This window comes from Paralichthys olivaceus, chromosome 16 (genome assembly GCF_024713975.1).
Source record: "Paralichthys olivaceus isolate ysfri-2021 chromosome 16, ASM2471397v2, whole genome shotgun sequence".
Classification (NCBI taxonomy): Eukaryota; Metazoa; Chordata; class Actinopteri; order Pleuronectiformes; family Paralichthyidae; genus Paralichthys; species Paralichthys olivaceus.
In genome coordinates, this window is record NC_091108.1 from 23,616,002 (window position 1) to 23,639,755 (window position 23,754).

At 39.8% G+C, this 23,754-nt stretch overlaps 1 long non-coding RNA gene across 1 annotated transcript; it reads left to right on the top strand.

Annotated features, from left to right (window-relative positions):
• Positions 1-10,690: 10,690 nt before the first annotated feature.
• LOC138405136 (uncharacterized) lies at positions 10,691-12,829 on the top strand. The gene is made up of 5 exons (XR_011238828.1): positions 10,691-11,369; positions 11,863-11,930; positions 12,026-12,094; positions 12,240-12,375; positions 12,721-12,829. It is a non-coding gene; the product is annotated as an uncharacterized lncRNA (long non-coding RNA).
• The last annotated feature ends 10,925 nt before the right edge of the window (positions 12,830-23,754 follow it).

Below are 23,754 nucleotides of genomic sequence, written 5' to 3' on the forward strand. Positions count from 1 at the left end.
AACAGAAATTTTACTGCACGGGCATGTCACATTATTGATGCCATCATGGAAGCACTTGCTGCCGGCTCTGCTGCTTACGTTCATGCTCCAGTAGCAGATGACGAGCATCTCGACTAAAGTGGTGAAACTTGGTGAACTCCGTGGTGGTGATGAAGATAACATTACACCGGCCGTATTTTCAAGAAATATTTTCGTAAGTTGGAGTGAAAGATTCTTCCTACCGGATTAAGTGCCTGTTATGCCTACAGAGAGTGACTGAAATATTGGCATTCAAAAACTCCCCGTCCAACCTGAAGAAGCACATCGAGATAGGTTAAATACATTTTCATTCAATGAAGCCATAATGTCATGTTGGGACCTGGTATCTGTGAACCATAGTTGGGCCTACATGTGTAGTCAAAAGCCTGACCGCATGTCTCCTTTGCTCTGGAGACAAAGGAGAGCTTCCAGAACTCAGTCTCCCAGGGTGCTTCATCTTCACATATAGGTGGTAAAACTGCTCCTGAAGACAACTCTCAACCACTATTGGTCACTGTGTGCCCCATGACCCATGAGGTCACAAGGCCAATATAAGCCGAGTTTCCTAGCTCTCTTCTCTGTTCTGCCTCTTCCCCTGCTGACCGCTCCTGGTGGAGTAGGTTCTGGCCCTGCTCTCCCAGCCAGGGAGACTTCCTCCCTACACAAGCTCCTCAACTTCCAGCAGGCCTGCCTGGAGCAGACTGCTAAAACCTTCCAAAGGCAGTGACGCGAGAGCCTGCCTAAGAACTTCAGCACAATTGGCCACGACACAAGGTCTGACCAGCAGATGCACAACAGGAGCCACCAACCAACAAGACCACTTCACTCGACTTCAAACAGCACATCCAAAAAGGACCTTTCCCTCTTTTTCATGGACGGGTAACACAACTGGGCTCTATTATTACGCTAGGCTAAGCAAAGGACTGTTTAGTCCTATTTCTATTTCATGTGATGTTTATAAGTTTGAATTGTGTTGTTGTGATATTTGGTAATATGTTATTTGAAAGTTAATGTTAGTTCTGTTATACTGATCAGTTTCTTTGCATGCATCTAACTACTTTCTTTAACCTGGCACCAACACCTCACACACTCATTTCCACAAACTTAACACATACATGTGATCTCAGCCACATGGTCTCACAACTCCATCTTCATTAATGTTGCATAAGTGTGAATTTTGCCAACCTCTACACTGTCAAGAACTCCATATCCTTCAACTTTGCTAGCTATTGATGTGGTAATTTTGGTTATAGTTATTTATTTAATTATTAATCAGAGTTCCAAATTTGTAGTCAGTAAGACTTATTTCTTAAATTGGCTATCTTTTCCCTTCCTTTGAAGGGTGGTGCCCCGATTTATCCTTTATCAGTTTAATATTAATATTTTTAATATTAATATTTAATATTTCTCTGATAGCCACATTTATTGAATGCCCAAAAGCACACCATTTAATGGTGCCCCGCATGAAGGAAAGTACATAATCGTACCCCGCGCAAGGGAAAGTACATAATCACAACATTTTTGGTGCTCTGTGTGAGGCAAAGTCATGAATAATAACATTATTTTGACTCCTCGTGGAGCACAGCACAACAGTCAACGTTATTTAAGTGATCGCTGCTGATGACGGGCTCTCCATCTCCTCTTTAGTCGCATCCATTTTTTTTGCCTAAATATGGATTTATCCTCACCCAAAAGGCAGAGTATATTCTCCAGTCCCTGCAAAGGCTTTGTTCTCACATGTGAACTGGTCAACGCACCCCTCCAGCCAGCCACGTCAGATGAAGATTCAGAGAGACTGCATGGAGAGGACACTGTGATGGGAGAATCTCCAAGAGTAGTCACACCACTGGGGCTGTGAGGTGGCCACCTTTTGTGTTTTCCTCCTGTGGATGACTGCTCTTCAGGGTAGGACAATTTCTCTTCCAGGAGTCTTTGGAGCTATTATATATGGATTGTTGGACAGAGCTGGAATTAGTGATACTGTGGCTTAATTGTTCATTTCTTCTTTGTTCCACAGGCACAGCAGCAGTGCAGCACGGCTAATCTCCAATTGGGACATGATGTTGCAACTTATCACCTAACTAATACTATTTCCAATAATGTGACTATGCCACGGAAATAATTCAGAAAAGAAAGGAGTACGCGGGAATTAAGAAAGTTTTAAAAGAGAGAGGAATCCGTTTCTAGACACCTATGGCCAGAATGAGGATACACTGGGACACCGGCCCATGGCCATGGCAACAGGTAGGAAACAAAGAGGACACCGCAACACGAGCAAAACATAAACTACAGAAATACCGAGGAATGGACAAATAAAGTATGTAAGTGCATCTAAATGAATAAGTAAGTGAAAGATAACACATGTTAGACACTGAAGACAAATAGTCTAAGAGATTGTATATAGGTCTTCAGTCTTCACTGTTAGGACTGATCGGACGCTGTATGTGTGAGCTATAATGATCACTTCATTCCCAAAACACAGGCTCTCTAGTGGTTCCAAGAGTCTGTAAGAGTAGAGCAGGAGGTCGAACTTTTAGCTATCAGGCTCCTCTCCTATGGAACCAGCTCCCAATCTGGGTTCGGGAGGCAGACACTGTCCCAGCATTTAAAGTAAAACTAAAAACCTTCCTCTTTGACAAAGCCTATAGTTAGGGCTGGATCAGGTGAGTCCTGAACCATCCCTTAGTTGTGCTGCTATAGGTTTAAACTGCTGGGGGAACTCCCATTATGCACTGAGCACTTCATCACTTCCCTCTGTCTCTCTGTCTCTCTGCCCCCCCACACCTGTTTATTTATTTATTTATTTATTTTAACATGTCATCATGTCAAAGTGTCACTTTGTCCTCCCATAGTCCCTCTGGCTCTTCTCTCTCTCTCGTTTCAGATAACTCTGGCACCGGGACTGCAGGACAACAACGACTACCATCACCATTGTTATCATTAATTACAATAACTCAGTAATTCATTAATATATATAATCCTGTTGTAGATCACTACATTGTTATTGTTATCTCTCTCTTCTCTCCCCCGCTTTCCACCCATCTCTCCTTTCCTCCCCCCTTACGTTTCTTTCCTCACCCCAACCGGTCGAGGCAGATGACCGCCCACATTGAGCCTGGTTCTGCCAGAGGTTTCTCCCTGTTAATGAGGGAGTTTTTCCTCCCCACAGTGCTTGCTCATTGTGGGAACTGTTGGGTTTCTCTACGTTAATATTGTTTCAAGGTTTTGACTTTTAAATGTAAAGTGCCTTGAGATAATGTAAAATATGAATTGGCGCTATATAAAAAAAATTGAATTGAATTGAATTAATGAGACAGATGCTCAAGAGAATCTGGATAACAAGAATGGACCTCACTAAGGAGGGGCCCCCATATTTCATCTGAATTTCCCCTCAACCCACGGGGGAAACGTGGGGGGCAAGTGCCTACTGTTGTATTCTTAGTTCGATTTTTTTTTTATTGCTGAGTTGCTCAATGTTCTTTGGGCTATTGTTTGTTCTCATGGTATATAATATATATATATATATATATATATATATATATATATATATCATGGAGTATAATGCCATTTTCCAAAGCTATAAATGAACAGCATATCGTTAGTGTCGTTAAATGTTAATGGGTTAAATAATCCAATTAAAAGGACTAAGATAATTTTGAAAATGAGAAAACTTAAGGCTCAAGTTATCTTCATGCAGGAAACACACCTTTCCCAGGAAGAGCATGAAAAGCTGAAGAAATTTGGTTTTAGAAACACCTATTACAGTACTTGTAAACAAAGCAACAAAAGAGGTGTGGCAATACTTATACAAAACTCAACTAAATTTGAATGTCTAAAAGAAATCAAGTATACAGAAGGACGATATATTATAGTGAAGGGGAAACTACAGGAAGAGACGGTTACGTTAATTAATGTATATGCCCCTCCAGAGAGTACTAAACAATTCTTTAAATCATTATTCCCAGTCATGGCCTTAAAATCTGAAGGTATAGTGATATGTGCTGGTGATTTTAATATGATAATGGATCATAGGGTAGACACAACAAGTATAAAAAGAAATAAGACACATATATCTAAATTTGTAAACATGTCGTTGAAGGAACATGGACTGGTTGATGTATGGCGTGAACTGCATCCGAAGGAAAAAGACTATACACATTACTCTACTTTATATAACACCCCTCGCCCGGGGAGTAACTCAATGTAGAACCGCCACTGCCCTTAAGGAAGGTGGATTGCCACCCTCGTGTAATGAAGCAATCATATCTGTAATCCCCAAGGAGGGTAAAGACGCAGAATATTGTAACAATTACAGACCCATTTCTATGCTCAATGTAGATTACAACATATACACATCCATTATAGCAAGGAGATATCAGAATTTCATGACAGAATTAATTGATGAGGACCAAACTGGATTTACTACAGGACAACAAACATTAGCGAACATAAGAAGGACCCTGCAAATAGTAAACTCGATACAAATGAAGGAAACTAAGGCTATATTGCTGAGTCTTGATGGCGAAAAGGCTTTTGATGGCGTAAATTGGATATTTGTATATTTAACATTAGAATGTTTTGGATTTAACAAAGAAGCCATTAAATGCATCAATACAATATACCAGAATGCTATAGCTAGAATAAAAATTAATGGTAGTCTAACAAAAAGCATAAAGCTACAGAGGGGAACATACCAAGGATGTTGCCTGTCCCCTCTCTTTGACTTATACATTGAACCTCTGGCGCAGGCTATAAGACAGTGTGAGGAAATAAAGGGAATACATATTAAAAAACCAAAACATGTAATAAGTCTGTTTGCAGACAATGTAATAATATATTTAGAAAGACCTGATACAAACCTAACACATTTAAGTATATAAGTATATACGGAGACCACTCATTATATAAAACAAATGTGAATAAAACACAGATTCTGGCTTTTAATTATACCCCTTCCCAAGAAATTACAAATGCTTATAAATGGAAATGGAAGTCATAAAGCATAAAATATCTTGGGGTAACCCTAACAAAACAGATAAGCCATCTTCAGAAGATAAATCCAGCCATGTTTTCATTGTGATCAGATTCATATACAAATTAAGAGGATATTGAGAGATGGTCAACCATATCACTGGAGGTCAGTTCAAAGATTGACATTATTAAAATGAACATTTTCCTGATGCTGTTGTATTTCTTCCAATCCCTTACTGTCAAGATACAGTTAGAAAGATTTAAAACCTGGGACAAAATGATATCGAGGTTCATTTGGAGTGGTAAAAAACCAAGAATAAAATATAGCACGCTACAACTGGCTAAGAATCGGGGGGGATTCCCATGGCACTCCCAAATTTAAAGGATTACTATGAGGCAGCACAACTTGGTCAAGTGGTGTGACAAGCATTATAACTCCAAATGGAAAGAGATTGAGATGAGGGTGGCTAGCAAACCAGTGCAATCCCTTTTGGGCAACATTACATTGATAAAAACTACTCAAAGGTTCAATAGATCCAATAACCTCCCACACACTGACTATCTGGGCTGATTTCAATAAAAGGCATAGATTGGAAAAGAAAGTGAGATTGTTGAGCTGGATTGCATATGATGAAAGATTCAAGCCAAACTTGAGTGACCTGACATACAGGAACTGGGAGAGGAAGGGAATCACTGCCATGTGTACAATACTAAAGAATGGAAACAACATGTCTTTTCAGGACCTTAGAGAAATGTATGGATTAAAAAATTAGGATTTTTTTTAGATAACTACAGCTAAGGGATTATATTATAAGGGAAATAGGAAGCGCAAAAATATTAAACGGAGTGATAGATGTACTAATGCGAGTATATAATGGGTCAAAAATCAAGGTGGTATCTGTGTTATATCAAAACCTCAGAGACTGTACGAGTGCTTCAACTGATTACATTAGGGCTAGATGGGAGACGGAGCTGGTCCTGCAGTCAGGCCCCCAGTTTAGCCAGACAGGGCCTCACAACCAGTCACAGGTTAGGTACTAACTATAGGTTAGAGAGCGATTCAGAGGAACTTTATCAATACCTGTATCAAGAAAGATACTTATTAATGGAGGAGGTCGTAATTCATGATTACTCAGAGTAGTGAACCTGACTGAGTATAGAGACGTTTACATTGGTAGAAACCTCCCGTTTGGCACGAAGAAATTCTTCTTTCATTAAATTGTAAAAACTGTGCATGATTGATTTCTTCTGTGGTTGTTTAAAGAATCAGTGGTGTCAGTGATAGTGCTGTGCTTTAGAGTTCTGGGAAACACCACAGAGCAACTACAGGTTACAGATATTATTCATCTTTGGTTCATCATGTTCAGGAGGACAATATTAAGATCAGGACAGAGATTATACAAGGCTGGGTTAGGTATAAATGTGTGTGGTAAAGTATATGAGTTGCTTATGGACGAGGCAGTTATGTGATCCTGTAAGATAACTATAGAATAGATTTTTTTATTTGTATCTGAAAGAACATAGTTCCAAAGAAATCAGGTGTAATCATGACAGTGGATGTATAGTATATAGTATATAGTATATAGAAGCATAGGAAGTGTCCATATCTCCATTTAGCTCAAAATCACAGTGAAAAAATATCACAACAAAACAGCTTCTAAATAAAAGTATTAGATTCTTGTGTGACCCAGGTTAAAAATCTGTATTAAAAACAATAAATTAGTTGATTGAATGACGACAAGTGAAACTCATGGTGGAAAAATCAATTCATTAATACTACGTTTTGGTTAATAATAAAAAACAGATGTTTATCTAAAAGGAGAGATAGAACCATAATAAAATAATTTATAGAGAGTTTTAGTTTGAAGGAGACGGGTTGGAGACGGTCTGTCACCCAATCAGAAAAGAAGCCCCGCCCATTGAGCTGATCGGAGCAGGTTCACTTCCTCTGAAGTTGCCGGGAAGAGAGAGAGCAAGGCGCATTAAACAGACACTCACCATAGGAAGATCAAACAAGAAAAGTGGATCAGACTCGGAAAAGCTGCCGAAGAAATCTCCCGGGACGACCAGGACCTGTGTGAGCACAGTCGGAGGAACCTGTCGGGAAGAGAAACGCATCGGTGAGCGGCCGTCTTGATGTGCTAAAGGCTAATAGCTAATGCAACGAGTTAAACCGTTAGCATAGGAGCTAACATCAGAGCACTAACTCCGGTGCTGATTGGCGCGAGAGCGACACACTACGACACACCACACATTAATGCTGAAGCCCTGATCCGACATTTTAAAGGTGCATTGTGAGACATTTGTTTGCTCCTTTGTTGCACATAGAGCTGTATTATGTGTGTGTTTAGCACCTTATTTGTGCATTCTAAGCTCATCCAGCCATATTTTATTAGCTGTGCACATTACATGTTTTTCTTTCTAGATGATTGATATTGTTTTATGTGCTAATTACGATGTAAAGAGCACAGGATATTTTGATACTGTTGATTTGGAGTGAGGAAGATTATTTCAATAACATAATGTGATATTTCGAGTGTTGCTTATTTTATTACTGAACATTGTGATAGCATGTTGCAACAGTAATTGAGTAAAATTGTTATTCTCTATTAGGCCTGGGACGATAACAAATTTTGCTGGACGATATATTGTCCCACGAATTATTGCCGATAAACGATATTATTGCCAACATGATAATATATCATAATAATGCACACCCTTTCAAATACAATAAACTTTTATTTTTCAGTAATTTTTTACCATCGTAATTGTAATTTCAGGAACGTTGAAATATCCTAAATAAATAAAACAAACAAAGAATAAAATGGACTCTCAGTCTCTGTTAGCAAAAACAGCACTCAAATATAAAACCACACACAACCAAGACAATAAATAAAATGGCTTATCAAGTCTCGATTAACAAAATTGCACTTCAATAAATATTGAACATTTAGGCCGTTTGTGACATGTATTTTCTTGCAGGCAATTCGTTTTGTCTGTCTGTCAAACGTTTGCAGCATCTCTCTCAATGCTGGCTTTTCAACTGTACTAAAGGGCAGCATTTCTTTTGCGATGCAGCGAACTACAGTTTCTTTCAGCGCACACCATTTTTGCTCCATTTATATTTACTTTGTCGACCAAAGGCCTCAGTGAGTGTTGACTTTCGGGACGAAGGCTCTGCATCTTGAGGTGCTGGGAACACTGGGTTGGGTGGTTGTGCTTTAGGTGGGCATGCAACTTTGTTGTGATGCTTTTTTTTGTTGCCACCACTGGCTCGTCCGTGTTGATGGGCTCACCTTGCTCATTCGGTTATTACAGATGTGGTAGAAAGACATTTTTTTGTACAATGTTTATTTTTTTTAGTACATCAGTTTGGCTGAAATCTGTGGTGCTTCCACCTGCTGAACACAGAATAAACTATAAGTACCAGTCTTGGCTGCTTAACACAGCTCATATTACATGTATAAAAATTATTGTAGGCTATTGTATTGTACAGTATCTGTAAATAATCGTGTTTCTCCTCTGTTCCTTAATATCTACAGATATGACAATGATTTCAGCATAAAACATCCTTTAACGTGACTTTTTTCATTTCATTACATGAAGCACTGCAACACCTGATGTCCTCTGAATCCACTGTGGCAGCAGCAACAAGGTGGAGATCGGCAGCTTCAGGCTGGTCAACATGTTAATAATATTGAGTCAATTTCTATATCCATTATGGTTGGTAAAATGAACACTGTTATCACAACAATGTTCATCTTTTACTTTCTGATTTGATAAACTTTAGATAAAAAGTCTTTTCTTTTTTGTCATAAGAGACAGAACACGGTCAGCACAGCTGTGTCCCTCAGGTTCGTCCGTCCCTAATAAAATGACAGGAAACATAAAGTATGGCATTATTGCCAAGATAAGTGTTACTTTCAAACAAAGTCTATGTCCTTATATTCTGTGGATATTCAACTATGTATTTGAATATGGTTTGGGATTAAACAGTGTACTACAATGAATGTGCAGTATGGAGTTCTTTCACATTAAAAGTATTGCATTTATAATGTAATGCATCATGTGCAATCATTTGCTTTAATTGTTAGTAAGTTATGAAAACAGGTCTATACCTGGTAGGTAAACTGTTCATTCATAAATAAAGTCCAGCTCAACAAGTTTCACACTGCAGCAGCTGCACTAACGTTATTTCTGAACCAATAATCTAATAAAACATTATTACTGAAGTTACCCACAGTAACGTAGTCAAGCCAAATAGGTTGGGGAGCTGAACAACTTTACATAACGTTAAATATCTAACTTGGTGGAGCTCATTCACTAAACACACAGTCGCCTTCAGTTTAAAAGATTTATCACCATAAACTCTAACGCTCCTCTCTCTGCTGTGTGAACCGCTTCATGTCATGCCGCTCCCGTTAGCATTGCCATTACTGCTGGTATGTTGCCTGGAGGTTAGCGGAGCTAAGCTAACCAGCCAGGTACAGAGACAATGATACCTGCTCATCACTACTGACACGTACAAATAAAAGGCAGTACTTTACACACCACAGACACTTCTCCGTCGGGACAATCAGCCGAACAACAAACGATAATATTCACATGTGAGTGAAAACTCCTCCCCAGACCCGGTCGCGTTAGGTGACGGTGATTAGCCTGTTAGCTCAGGTGAAGCCGAGCAGATCACAGGCTAACAGCCAGAGTGACGAGCTAACGGTGACGTCACGTGTCAATCAAGTGATAATTATTCACAATTTCAAACCTCTGTATTATCTAAACAGATAATACATAGTTGTCATGAAGGAAGAACTTACTGATTGAGTCTAAAACCGTATTTTGAACCAGGCTGTAAACAGGTTTAATTCTGCTCTAAAGTCTGGCGTTTTAACATGGGAGTCAATTCCCATTGACTCCCTCTTGGAGCCAGCCTCAAGTGGCCACCCAGTGAACTGCAGTTTTTTGCACTTCAGCATTGGCCTCAGCGCTCAGCCCGGGATGTTGCCGCTTGGTGTGGAGCCAATGCTAGCGGCCCTGCCTCCCCCCACAGAGACAAAGAGACTGGATGACTGACAAGAGGGTTCACTCTGTTCATTCCGCTATGGAACAAACGCTCCCAGGTGCTGAGACCGAGCTCAGAGTGAACCCTCTTGTCATCCAGCCTGCTTGGAGGCGAGAGAAGAGGAAAACAAACGCGCATGCACATGGCAATAAATCGAGGCCGGAAAAATTATCGAGTTCATTTTAATTTATCGTGCGATTAATTGATTTATTGATTATCGGCCCAGGCCTATTCTCTATTGATAAAGAGTTTATGTAGATTTAACATGATTAATGTACTATAATTCATTTTTTGAGATTTGAGAAAATTAAGATGAATGCTCTGATCCAACTTATCGTAGGTCAGGTTTTTTGATGGACCCACTGAGAGTTTGACCTACCTGGATGTTGGAGCCAGTCAAAGTTTGATGGCGAGCCAGACCCCGGAGGATACTTAGAGATACTACGCCGTGGAACCTGAATCCTTTTACACTTTACATACACACACACACACACACCATCCACGCAACAGTGCGGTGGGACTGATTTTCCACCTTCACGGTGTTGACTGAACAGTGACTGAAAACAGGTGAACTGAACTTTAGAAAAAACGCAGCTGCAAAACTTTATTTTATTTTTTATTTTCTATACTTACCCGGGTAAGAGTTGTGATAATTTGTGTGATTGATGTTTTTATTCATCCTTCCCATCCTGTAATAAATAGGGAAGCTTATACTCCTGCGTCATCGTTTGATCAATCCTGGGCTCCATAGTCGATCTTAGAACTTCTGATTTCACTGGTTATTGAACCTAGTTACTATTTTTCAGTACTATTCTCTTTTCCTCTCAGAAGGGTTACACTTGTTTAGTTTTATTTCATAATACATGATAATATTGGATCATTCATTTGTATTTATCAGCATGTAAGCTTGTTGCAGTGTCTCAAACCCAGTTTCTCATCAATGTCACAGAAGAACAACAATGAAATGGACGGCTACACACCAGAATTGTATGGACCTGACGGCAGAAAGTGACCTTACTTTGGAGGAGATGGACGACAAGGAGTTGTTGGACATGGCCTGGGCAGTGGTCAACAAATTGTCAGAGGACACAAATAACCATCCACTTCCTCAAGATGTCCCTGCTCAGGAATGGCATGACTTTTTCAACTGGACTGGTTCTGATGAGGACCCCCCCCCCAATTGCATGACCTCTCAGCTTGGAGCAGCATCCTCCTGAAACCCAATGGTGAACTGGCTGCTGCCATAAACCACCAGCAGCTAAGTGTCCTGCAGTCAGGCCCCGTGTTCAGCCAGGCAGGGCCTCACATCCAGACACAGGTAAGGTACCAACTATAGGTTAGAGAGCGATTCAGAGGAACTTTATCAATACCTGTATCAAGAAAGATACTTATTAATGGAGGATGGGGTAATTCATGAGTACTCAGAGTAGTGAACCTGACCGAGTATAGAAACGTTTACATTGGTAGAAACCTCCCGTTTGGCACGAAGAAATTCTTCTTTCATTAAATTGTAAAAACTGTGCATGATTGATTTCTTCTGTGGTTGATTAAAGAATCAGTGGTGTCAGTGATAGTGCTGTGCTTTAGAGTTCTGGGAAACACCACAGAGCAACTACAGGTTACAGATATTATTCATCTTTGGTTCATCATGTTCAGGAGGACAATATTGAGATCAGGACAGAGATTATACAAGGCTGGGTGAGGTATAAATGTGTGTGGTGGTGGTTTTAACTCTCTGACACCAAGGGGACAGATGACACAGAGGATGCAGGTTGTCTTATCTCTTATTTTGTGTCTGTTCTTGTCTCCAGTTCAACAATGTGCCATCAGGGAAGCTGACCAAACACCTGGAGGTGAGGCTGGCTCCTGTTGGATTATTGTAAGTATCGCACACATTAATGCAAACACACACAAACACACCTCTGAGCTACTGTTTCTATTTGTCTTCTTATGTGTCTGATTGTGTTTATGTAGCAAAGGAAAGGGGGTTTACGGGTCTCCAGGAGACAGACTTCCTTTTCCCGTGAACAACCGCCACTCACAGTAAGTCTGCCTGACTAGTTCACAGTCACCTTTTCTGTCATGAATTTATATTTCTTTGATTGAGATGCTTTCATGTTCTTTTCTTTCCTCACAGTTTTAAACATTGGTAATTTATGCTTTCTGTGTTTTTTCTGTTTTTCCACAGAAAGAGAAAATGTGAGAGCTAGCAGGATGATGACATGCCGTATGTCAAGCTTTCGAAGACGGAACAGACACTAAACGCTGTTGCTGAGCTCGAAACTCCTGACTGTGCAGTCGTTGAGCCCAACGTTGAAAAGAGAGTATGTGTCTTTGCTTTGTAGGTTTGAGACTCTGTGTCACACAAACCTCATCCAGCTGTGTCTATGACCACACTTCTAAAACTGTTCTCTAACTATAATTCTTGACATCATGACACATCTATATATCCAGATTTAACTTGTGCAAAACAAGAAAGACACCAGTTCATTGTTGATATATGCAACTTCTGACCAAATGTATTTACGCAAATATTTTAATGACCTATTTTTCTTATAGTAGAGTATAACTAACAGGTTGTGGTTTTAACTCTCTGACACCAAGGGGACAGATGACACAGAGGATGCAGGTTGTCTTATCTCTTATTTTGTGTCTGTTCTTGTCTCCAGTTCAACAATGTGCCAGCAGTGAAGCTGACCAAACACCTGGAGGTGAGGCTGGCTCCTGTTGGATTATTGTAAGTATCACACACATTAATGCAAACACACACACACACACACACACCTCTGAGCCTCCGTTTGTATCTGTCTTCTAATGTGTCTGATTGTGTTCATGTAGCAAAGGAAAGGTGATTTACGGGGCTCCAGGTGACAGAGTTCCTTCTCCCTGTCCAGACACAGGAGGCTCTGGAAGAGATGGCAGCTGCCGTTGCTGTCGAGGCACAGGGGGCTCAGGAGAAGATGGCAATGGAATTGAATGCTGCAAGAAAAAGCTCTCTGTCAGCTCTCCTGTTTTCTACTATGGATTATCCAATGCATCTAGTTGAGGACAATCTTCTTCTCCAAAATTCAGTTAAAATAAAAAAAAAAAGATTACAATGGTACTTCAAGCTCCTGAAGTTTGTAATGGAAATTACATTTAATTGCATGAGCGGACAATGGTTGACCAAATTGTTAATCTAAAAAGGGTAACCTTAAGGTTTATGATTGTGGCTTAAGAGACACAGAAATTGCCACCACAATATCCAACCAGATGTTTTTTCATTTATCCGACCACCTCTCGTTTATTCGACCGGACGTCGTTGCTCCGGTCAGGTTTCTCATTTATCCAATCACATGTTGTATATCCAACCAGATATTTTGTCATTTATCTGACCACCTCTCGTTTATCCAACCGGACATTGTTGCTCCGACCAGGTTTCTCATTCATCCAATCACATGCTGTATATCCAACCAGATATTTTGTAATTTATCCAACCACCTTTCGTTTAAAAAAAATGAGAAACCTTGGTGAGACAAACAAGGGGTGTTTGGATAAATTTATGAAGTGGGATGATTCAGATCTGTACGGACATTTTAAGGTCCTCATCAGTGCATAAAAGCAGAAGAGATCGTTCTGTGCTTGGTTTCTCCTCAGAAACAGATCTCTGTCTGCTCAACAAGCTTTAAGATGATGGAGTACATGACAGTGGTTGTCCGATGGTGCCGTGTGCCACAGCCTCACATCAATTAAGCCACATCAGGTCTTGGTGGTACATGAGCAGGTGGAACTGTACAGAAAATGAGACCCAGCATTTGAGAGTTATTTGCGCTCACCTATCCAGCGCTGGTGTTTGGAGCTATATAGCCAAACTGTTCTCTATGTCGTATGTTGGGGTTGCGATGATGTGAAGATGATGAAGGAATCTCCGATGACACCGTCTTGATTGTATATAAAGGTTTAATACAAAAAGTTCAGCATCAATACAAGCAAAGCAATCTGCCTGGAGAGAGATTCGGGGCCAATGTGAATCTTCTGTCGAGGCAACTTCATCTCCTCGTTTATATAGGAGGGTTGTTTGCGTAAACCTAAAGAAAACACATCTGGTTTCTTATCCAGCTCTTCACGGTTATACAGTGACAGGAAGGGAGACGACACTAGCTCAAATTTAGTGTTCCCCTTTGAACTGTGACCTAACACCCTACCATTTGTTCAGGCTTTCTTTTCCTCAGGACCTGTGAACATCAAACCTACAGATACATTTCTTTTATGGGGAGGACTACACATGGCATTTCAGACACCACATATTTCCCCCCTTCGAGACTACGCAGAGTCTCGAAAAACAAAAATAATAACATATATGTTTGAATTTGTGATTTAGCAACATTAAGTAACTTTATGGAGTGCGAGAGTGAAAAACCTGTCAGGTAGCTATCTTTCCTGAAACATCCCTCAATCAATCTAGACAGGAAAATTCTCTCACAGCCCCTCTGCCCGTAGTACTCCAGACCAATCAAAAAAAATGAAGAATTTAATAATCTGTATATGAATATTACTTAAAAAATATATATGGAAACCTCAGAAAAATAAAGTCAAAAATGTCCAAATTCAGGCTGGTCGACCCATCGCACCTTCCAATGGACCTGTCCTTGCCTAGCCCCAATATCCCTAGACATCCAAACAATCAAAAAATCTGAGGTCCCAATATATTCACCCAGTAACAACATCATTCTTCAAAAATTATTGTAAAAGAAAATGTTATGAAAGTTGAATAAGCATTATCAAAGATTAAAACAATATAATCAAAAAAATATATAAGAAAAGACAAGAATATATCACACTGCAGCTCCTTCGCAGCGTCGACTCTCAGTGTAGTGTCGATGGTGTGGTGACTTCTAGACATGTTATCACAGTGTCCTTGCTCAGAGTCCTTCAGTCCATTCTTATTGTCCATGTTTGAGTGTCTTAATCCCTTCAGCATATCCCCCAATATTGTTCTAGGAGGAAAGAAAAGAAAACACCAAACAGTATCTTTTGCAGAAACAATCAAATGCATAGAAATGTATTATTCATGACATCATATTATTCCCAATTATGAGTCACACTTTCCATTTCCCCCCTTTTATAATAACATTCTATATATATAAAAAATACCAAAAACACAGGGCGGATGATAGACTGTACCGAGACATTGTTTAATTCCTAGTTTTTGCAGTATTAGTTTTATCGTTTTATCCACGAACTCTTTGCCATTATCTGAAGAAATTCGGTCTGAAAGTCCCCATCTACTTATGACTTCTCTATACAAAAATTTAGCTACAGACTGAGCATCCTTCCGCTTGGTTGGACAAGCTTCAGGCCATCGTGAAAATCTGTCCACAACAACCAGCATGTATCTTTTTCCTTCAACTGGTTTTATCATGTCAACATAATCCACTACTAACTCACGCATTGGACCTCTCGGAGTTGGAATGTAACCAGGAGATACTGGTACACCCCTCCGAATATTATTTTTCAGACAGATGGTACATCTGCCTATAACAAAGTCAATTTGTTCAAGCAAGTATGGTGCCCAAAAACCATACTCCTTTGTGATTTTTTTCCTAACTTCCCCCCTTGCAACATGAGCTAACCCATGAGCTTCCTGAATCATCAGACCTAACAGGTCTGGAGGTGCTACTATCAGCCCCACATGATTTCTCCAAAGTCCAGTAGAATCTCGGGTTGCACCTCGATCTAGCCAAAGCTCTTTATTTCAGATTCTGTAGTAGTTTAATCAAATCCTTATGACATGTCTCTTTATCTGGTGAACAGATGATAATATCATCCACATATTGAACAACAGTGCTTTTTAGTTCCTGATTTATCCCTGCCAAATCATCTTTCAATACTTTATTGAAAATATGTGGACTATGTTTGAACCCTTGTGGCAATCTCTTATACTCATAAAATTGTCCTTTGTATGTGAACCCAAATAGACCCTGGCTTTCTAAACTAAGTGGAACACTGAAAAAGGCACCACATAGATCTAATACTGTGAAATGTGTTGAATCCGGAGGAATTTGAGTTAGCAAAGTATGCGGATCCGGTACTTCTGCTGGAGAATCAGCTACTACTTCATTTACTGCTCTCAAATCATGTACCAGGCGATAAGAATCATCTGGCTTCTTCACAGGTAACAAAGGCGTGTTACTTTGAGGATTCTGTGTTATCTTAAGAACATCTGCTTTCAGAAGTCCTTCAATTTGTGGTTCAATCCCTTGGATTGCCTCTTCTTTTAGTGGATACTGGTTCTTCCAAGGAGGTCTGACTCCTGGTCGGAGTTCAACTTTCGTCGGTTGGGCTGACTTCACAAGTCCAATATCAGTACTATGTCGTGACCATAAGCATTCTGGAACTTGTTGCAGCATCTCCTCTCTCATAGTGTCTAAGCTCTCATTAACACTGTAGATTGACTCATGTGTCATCCGCACTATTTGTGGCTGTCCCTGTCCTTGAGCAGAGATCATAATCTTAATGAATCGTTGATCTTCACTTTTCCAGATGGCAAGGTTCTCTTTCACCGGTCGAAAAACAACTTCCTCTGCTTCTGTCATCATTCCTCCTATATGCTTCTACTCATAGTTATCAGACACCAACAAGGTCACATGTGGTGCACTCTTCTTGATAGCAAACTCTTTGTCCAAATAGTCATCTTTATTTATCTTCATAGCTGCTCCTTGTGGTCCCAAGATTATACAGCTCGAGCTGAGTTGAACTTGCTTTGGTTGTTGACTCAACCATTCTTCTGAGTTTGATTTGGTATCATCCTTGAAATACTTAAGCGTACAGTGTAATGGATACTCTGGAGGCTTCGCATCAGGCATGTTTGATATGATAAACTTCTTCCACAATTTAGCTGGTTCCAAAAAATCTGGACCGAGATTTCCAATCCAAAAGACTGAAGAGCCATCAGTCTCCGTTGTCATCGGTAATTGGTGAATTGCATCATCTGGTACTTCCACCAAACAACCTTCCAGTGTACAGTTTATTACACAGTTCAGTCTACATAGAGCATCTCTTCCCAAAAGTGCAATTGGTGTATGTTCTGATACCAGTATGGGTATTGTAGTTTTCAAATTTTTGTAGCAGAGCTCAATTGGTTCTGTAAGAGGAATCAGCTGTTTCACTCCCTACCAGTTTGATTTGATTAAGTTTTCTGAGAGTCTCTTGGTCCTGTTCCTTCTGATCATGTTCCTTTTTCCTATAGAGCTCCACTTGATGGGCTATGTGATCTGCATACACACCCTTTGCCATGCTTCCAAGTCCAACTTCCTCTGCTAGTTTGCTCCTCCTGGTATCGGCAGCCCCTTCTGTAACTTGGCTCGCAAAATTGACTGCTCCATCTGATTTAGATCTGGATCGTTTCCTGTAACATTTCTCCACACTTGATGGGCTCTTGACACATAGGCCCTCGGGTTCTCTTCCTGTCCCAATGGCTCAATTAGAATATTGTCCGGATGTACATTTGTTGGAAATGTATCCTTCAATGCTCTCCACACTCGACCTCTTCTTGCAGCAAACAATGGATCATTCACAGCAGTCCCCACATGTCGAGTCAGTCCTGCTTTCTGTAAAATCTCTTCCATAGCTGGGACCCCAAGGAGATTAGCCAAGAGTCTCTTAATGTCTCCTACAGCAGGTTGCGTTCCCACCATAATCTCTTCCAGCTTCGAAATCCAAGGATGTGCTCCATCTTGAAGTGTAGGCAACTTCTCAAGTATAGCAGACATATCTGTACTCTGCCAAGGCTTGTACTCTAAATTCTGTCCTCGGATTATCACCGGACACATCTTTTCAGGTACCTTCCCTTTCCTTGAGCGCAGTGAATATTTCTTTTGGGGTTCTTTTTTCTGCAAGTTTTTCTTCAGTATCTGCAGCTCCTCCAATTGGTTCTCCAATGTTTCTCTGCTCCCTGGTCTGGTGGATTTATCCAAATTTGATAGGCATTGATCTATGCTTCTTTCAACTTCATCCAAAACTCTTCTGTAGTCTTCTATTCTAGTGCTGGATGTCCCTGGAGAAAACCCTCTTGAAGATGAAGCACCTCTGATTTCCCACTCTCCATCGCTGTCTTCATTCCCAGTCTCATTGGAGCTAGCATCTCCCAAGTCCTTTGTCCTCCAGGTTATATCACCTCTCTTTTCCGCTCTAGCCAGCATCCGTCTGATTTCAGAGTCATATCCACCTATCATCTGCTCCGAGTCACTCTGATCATCATCACTTTCAGTTTCCATCTTTCTCATCCTCAATCCACCTTTAGCTTCCATACTTGTTTTCCTCTTACTTTTTTGAACTTTTGGATACATTCTTATGGTTGTTTCCGCTTTTCCCATCTCTATCGTTCGGTCATCATCATCTCTTACACGATAGTTTCCTTCCTGACTGATCACTGGGAGCTGAGGATAGACATCCTTGAACTTCAACTCCTTCTCATAAGGTGGGGGTCTCTTTACTGGATCCTTATGTAAGAAAGGTGCGTTGATTTCTGTCATCAATTTTTCTGTTTCTTTAGCATTTTGTCCTATTTCTTCTGCTCCTCTGTCTCTGCTATCCTTTGCAGCTTTTATCAGTTTCTGTCCCTCGTTTTCAAACAACTGAAGAATGCCGAGCTCCATTTGTCTCTTTTCTTTACGTTTTGCCCCTTCTTTTCCTTTCTTTTGGTTTGCCTTATATGTAGACACAAGAACCTGCATTGTTTTAATTACATCAGGGTTAAAAGTCCCCTGAACTGGCCATGGTTGGTCAATATCAGGCCAACGCTTATGCCATTTCTCTGATAACTTTACGATGCCTATGCCTTTAATTAAAGGGTTATTTTTCTTTACTATATCAACCGGAGTGATTACTTTTGAAGTTTTAATGTCCTTTTTAAACATTGTAATGGTGTCTTTATATCCCCTTATTGTATTTTAATCGAATTATTTAGACTTAAGACAATTTAAAGCTAATTGGATCACTTTTTATTTTATTTGTTGTTTTTTTATTTTATTTAATTCATTAATTGATTTTTAATAAGCCACTAAGTTATAACAATCAGTTAGAGAAAATGAAATTAATTTGCCAACTCTAAAGAAATCAAGGACTTATTAATATTATAGCAAGATTACCACAATAAGTCCACATAAAATGTTGACTCAGCACTCAAACAATCTATCAAATTGTAAACACAATTTTCTCAATGTCTTGCAAACAAGGAAAAGCCAATCAGAATTAAAGCTCAAAGAATCTAGCGTTCCAACAAGGGACAAACTATCAGCAAATGTGCTCCCACTCACAGCCAGACAACCACCTAATTGTCATCAAACTCACACACGTTCACCTCAAATCACCAAACAATCACAAAATTGAATTATTTATCTAAGCCAATTTAGTGTACGAGAAACACATAATGTAGGAGAAGTGACAGGAGTTCATAAACAAGCCATACAAAGTCAGACGTTCTACCACTAAATGTTTTAAAAGGTCAAGCAAACACCAGAAGTGTCACACAAGCATCAATCACAACCAACTCAGAGCTATAAAAGTAACACTTAAACGGTCTCCCAACTTGCTCAATGTCTCTTCTCACTTTACTGAGGTATTTCTCCAACACCCCCCAAATTGAGAAATATCTTTATAAAAGCCTTTAAGTCAAAGAAAACTAATATCTATCAATAATAATGACTATAAATGAGTGGACATACATATGTTTAAATGCAGATATAGGTTAAAGAGTTTGTGGATAAAACTGCACTGGCCTTAATCAGATTGGAATCAGGAGCCGCACACAGCAAGTATCGCTCCGTGGGACACACTGGTCAGCGTCTCCGCTTATCGTCTGTGTCTCTCTTCTCTCCTCTCCCTTACTCACCATAGGTGGATAAGGGAAAAAACAGAAAGAAACTTAATATCCCACTAAGTCCTTATAACAGCAAAATAACAATTCAATACAATTTACGCACATCCGCCAACACATTAGATCTGTTTTATCTATGACAGAAGTCATCCACTTTTCAAACATCAGCGCACAGTCACATACCAGACATCATCAATATAAAATTTAATTCACCCTAATAGCATCTCAAATTTTAATAGTATATTATTATCCACAGGCAGTGTTTCCCAGTACTCTCTTGTTTTATCCATGCTTATGCAAACAAAACATCCTTACTGATTTCTTTATTTCTCTTAATAGTTATAAACGTCCTTTTTGGGGCTCATGTTTAACCAATCATTATGTCCCCCCTTTCAGAGGCTCATTACGTTTATTAAAATATTTGAAACGTCCCCAAAAAAGGCTCATGTAATTAATCAAATCATAAAGTCCCTTTATCATCAATAGGGCTCATGAATGTATTTTAACAGATTAAAAAACCAAAATATCTTATATTATAAAATAGTAAGTCTCTTTATTACTCTACCACATGTATTTATTCAATTTAAACCAACACAGCAACAAAAAACACTCAGATCAAGCGCTCTCAACCGATCTCACACACATACACACACATACACACACAGAGCTCCAACAGCTGATCTTATGCACACACACAGAGAACTTCGGCAGCTGACATTACGCACACACACAGAACTTTGGCATCATTCCAAAGACACAGACAGCATCCAATCCTAAAGTTTCAAGTCGACTCATTCATACTTTTCCTATAGCATGCTTTTAGCCGCTCCTTCCTTATCCTTTTAAATCTAAATTTATGCTACCTTTTGAGGTGTAGTTATTCAATGAGAGGTTAATTCAAGCATCTGTTCGTCAACTATTGCTGAAAACTTACAATTGAATGTTATTTCTACATCTCCAGTTTCTTGAACTGACCTGAAATTCACTTAGTGACTTTCTAGGATTTAGGCCGATTTAGAATCGCCTCCTTGAGGGCTTGGTCAAATCCGCGACTTTTTCTTTTAATTCTTACCTTTATCCCTATTTGCTTTACAAGCATTTTACTCTTATTTCATCCTTTCACTTTATTCCTTTATCTTTATCCTTTTACTTTATTCCTTATCTTTATCCTTTCACTTTATTCCTTATCTTTATCCTTTAACTTTACTTTTATTTACTCTTTTACCTTATCCGTTTTTACATCATTTTACACATTACCAATTACTCCTGGGCCCAGGATTATTGCTTACTCTTTTTAAGCCAAATCTGACTATTCCTTAAAGTCTATTTTCACGCAGTGTCTAATCTACACATGTCTTACCGTTAAGAAGATGAGAGCCCTTTCTTCATTAATCTCGCATGATGTTATTTAGCTCACCTTATCGTTACTAATCAGACTATTCTACACCTTTACTTTAACTCTTTACTATCTTCAGTACTTTACATTTTCTTTTACTTATATTCCTTGTATTCTCTATTCTACTCCCCCCTGTTGCGTTGTGCACTACGCAACAAAATCAAATTTAGAACGGAGCTCCACTCAACAGCAACACATCATGACATGCCCACACAGATGAATCATTTACGGTGTGACCAAACAGCAGCAACGAACGTACCAGCGCCCAATAATGTGAGAAATGCTCACCCTCTTCTTTTGTCGACGTGGTGCGGGAGTAGGTCCGCTGAAGTTGTCGGCGACGCCGCAGGACACAGCACGTCCGAAGTTCGTGACGCCAAGTCTTGTCGTATATTGGGGTTGCGATGATGTGAAGATGATGAAGGAATCTCCGATGACACCGTCTTGATTGTATATAAAGGTTTAATACAAAAAGTTCAGCATCAATACAAGCAAAGCAATCTGCCTGGAGAGAGATTCGGGGCCAATGTGAATCTTCTGTCGAGGCAACTTCATCTCCTCGTTTATATAGGAGGGTTGTTTGCGTAAACCTAAAGAAAACACATCTGGTTTCTTATCCAGCTCTTCACGGTTATACAGTGACAGGAAGGGAGACGACACTAGCTCAAATTTAGTGTTCCCCTTCGAACTGTGACCTAACACCCTACCCTTTGTTCAGGCTTTCTTTTCCTCAGGACCTGTGAACATCAAACCTACAGATACATTTCTTTTATGGGGAGGACTACACATGGCATTTCAGACACCACATCTACAATGAAGAGGCTATGGGCAGACCCGACGTTTAATCTATTGGGCTCTGGAGCTTTTGAGTTATTGTTGACAGATAAACAACCATTGACTGAAATTGTCAACCAATATAGTGTCACATACACTGAGATTCAGCCAGGAGTTAGCTTCTACGAAAATGTCATGAAGACAGTAGCATTGGTGAAAGCGTGCAGTCGGACCCTAAGAAAAGAGCTGACCGTTGCAGACCATAGGATGATTTTTAAGCTATCCTGCAGACATGTAAGTACTGAGCACATCCTCTCTTAAACTTTTTTTTTTGTCAAAAAAAAAAAGTTTATATACTCCTTTTCCACAAATCGTTTGTTTGTTTCATGTCACCCTGACAGGAACCCCACAGCCTGGTAGTGTTGCCACCTGGGTCTGCCACCAACATGATCACAGTGCGATGCACTGAGCCCCAGACGATATATGACCTTATGCTGAAGCATGGCTTACATTGCTCCTGTAATGGAAATGTTTACATTTGTGTATGTTTAATTGCATGAGCAGACATGTATGTGAATGACTGACCAAAGAGTTGACCAAATTGTTAATCTAAAAGGGTAACCTTAAGGTTTATGATGGTGGCTTAAGAGACTTGAGTTTTATGGCCTTGAGAAACCACAACTTTATGGTATCTCTTGGTATCTCTGATTGGGATCTCACACCTGGGGTCATCAACAGAACATGTAAACAAATGGACAGGATATCTCCTCCACTGAGAGAAACTACAGGAGGGTAATAAATACCTTTGCATGCTTAGTGGGAGGGGGCTGCGAGTTATAGGAACACTGATTCTCCTATATTCTTTGCTCATTTGTGCATGCCATTCAGGTGATGTGTACTGATGAGTCCATCTGCAGATGCTGAATTAAACTTTCAGAAAGAAGTGTTTGACTTTGTGCTTGTTTCACAGAAATTGCCACCACAATTTTGGTGTTGTCGGCAGGATCACTCTTGTGAGAAGACACTCTGGATCTCAGGGCTGAAAGGTAAAACTGCGCAGGGAGTCTGGGACTCTGACCTCAACCTCCCTGACAAAAGAAGGTAGAGACGTGAGGGCCTGATGCCTGAGAACCAAAGAGTGCTCTCACTGCTGTGATCCAGCGGACCAATTAGCACAAAGACACTGTCTTTCTGGGAAGACAAATTCAGAAGGGAAACGGTTCTCTCACAGGGTGAGTGACAGACGTGTCTGCATGGCAAGGTTTGGAACCGATGTAGAATCAAGGAAGCTTCGGGTGATCTTGGAGATCACGGGTGGTCTTGGAGACCACAGAGTTAATATAGAATAAGCCTGTTGGTGATCTTAGAGAAGGTCACATAGTTAATTGGGAACTAATGAGTATGGTATTAGAATAAGCAGGTTGGTGATCTGAGAGGAGGTCACAGAGTTAAGGAGTATTGATATATACAAGATATAATAATAGGAATATACGGATTGTTTGTTGATTTTAATACACTTGTTATATTGGGTTCTGACGTCGAGTTCATGATTTAACAAACTATGATATAATATAGTAATAATTATATATAATTGGCTTTTTGAGGTTATTAAGAAAGACTTAAATCCTAAAATTAAAATCCTAACAACAAATTTTTAACAAAAGTAAATTAAAAAGA